This window comes from Nothoprocta perdicaria, unplaced genomic scaffold (genome assembly GCF_003342845.1).
Source record: "Nothoprocta perdicaria isolate Ctin4 unplaced genomic scaffold, notPer1 scaffold_408, whole genome shotgun sequence".
NCBI classification, from domain to species: Eukaryota; Metazoa; Chordata; class Aves; order Tinamiformes; family Tinamidae; genus Nothoprocta; species Nothoprocta perdicaria.
In genome coordinates this window covers 280,178-281,600 of record NW_020455653.1, presented here as the reverse complement: position 1 = coordinate 281,600, position 1,423 = coordinate 280,178, and the positions used below count along the sequence as shown (strand labels likewise).

At 41.5% G+C, this 1,423-nt stretch overlaps 1 long non-coding RNA gene across 1 annotated transcript; it reads left to right on the top strand.

The window, feature by feature from the left end:
* Positions 1-312: 312 nt before the first annotated feature.
* Positions 313-1,026, top strand: LOC112952748. Its single transcript, XR_003250459.1, has 2 exons — positions 313-354; positions 967-1,026. It is a non-coding gene; the product is annotated as an uncharacterized LOC112952748 (long non-coding RNA).
* The last annotated feature ends 397 nt before the right edge of the window (positions 1,027-1,423 follow it).

Below are 1,423 nucleotides of genomic sequence, written 5' to 3'. Positions count from 1 at the left end.
ATGAAATAAAACCCATATTATGATGGATTGAGAAAACCTGGGGTGGCCYGAAGCTGCTTTCCCCAGGGTTGGTTTCTTCCTCTGTTTTTATTTTTCAATAGCTTCTCAAGCAAGTGTAGGAAAAATATGGAGACAAGAAATTGTGCGACTATCCTTAAAGGGAAAAAAAAGAGGGGGGAATGTTTTGCAATATCAGAATCTTGAAATACAATAATGTATCTTGCAAACCTGAGAGATCTATAGCAGGCTTATAACTGATCAATTTTCCACCCAGGTTTACAAGAAAAATAAAGACCACTGGAGTTCATAAATCAACATTTCTTAAGGTGCTAGCATGTTTTCCCTTTGCTGAAGGTTAGTGATTTTAAAAGGATGCTATAAGGATCAATACATTCAATGAAACTGAGCCATAATACAGCAGTACTTGCAGGGATGCGTATATATGTAATATATGTTCTTTCTACTGCATAATCATAGTTAGATTGTGAATTTCCTAATATAACAAATGGAGTTGATGTCCATAAAACTAGTAAGATATCTTGATATCGTATTTTTTACTACATTGGCAATTTTATTTTATACACATTCAAACATGCCTAAGCCTTAAGAAGCTTTCCAGACCAGTCACCATGAGGTGCCGTCTCTGACATGACAGCGAAATCTCAAAATGTTAGAGGGACATACACACTTCTCTAAGAATCCCATAGATAACAACAGTGACTTKGCAGTACTAGATGTATGTGCTTACCTAGATGTATGTATGTATGATTCTTTAGAAACATTACAGAAAGAATATTTAAAAATATATCAACATTACTATAATAATAGGAAAGAGCCTTCCTGATTAGCCCAGCTCATGTAAGTCGGTGGACAAGTGATCGCTCTGTGGGGCAGCCAGGTGAATTGGAGGGCAGCTGGACTTACTGGAGCAGTGTAAACTTCAGCGTTATCTTCTCCTTCCAGAAGACTGGGACTATTTCCATCAACTGAGGCACGAAGAACCTAACTTTCCTGGCTTTCAGTGGGAAACCAATACCCCATGCTCAGGTTGGCTGCAGCCCTGCAGGAGAGGCTGCTGCTGCTGCTGCTCCTGGTTTGCAGTAGCTGCTGCCGGGTCGGGTTTCCCGTTGGGTCAGCGCTTCCTGCCTGAGGTCCTCCAGGCTCGTCAGCCAGATTAGCTGGGATCAGCAGCAGCGGGGCTTGATTTGCCACCATTCAGCAAGTCAGTGCCAGAAACGTGTGTGAACCCAGATCTGTCAGTCACCAGTTCTTTTCCTAGTTGGCTTACTCATACTTTTCCCTCAATTTGTCATTGCATTTTTGTTCCCTCTGTTGCATAAAAGTGTTAACAATGACAGAGAGTCCAGCCAGGCACAGGCATTCCTCTGCTGCAAGCACAGGAAAGGGGTTTTTTTTAAAACTT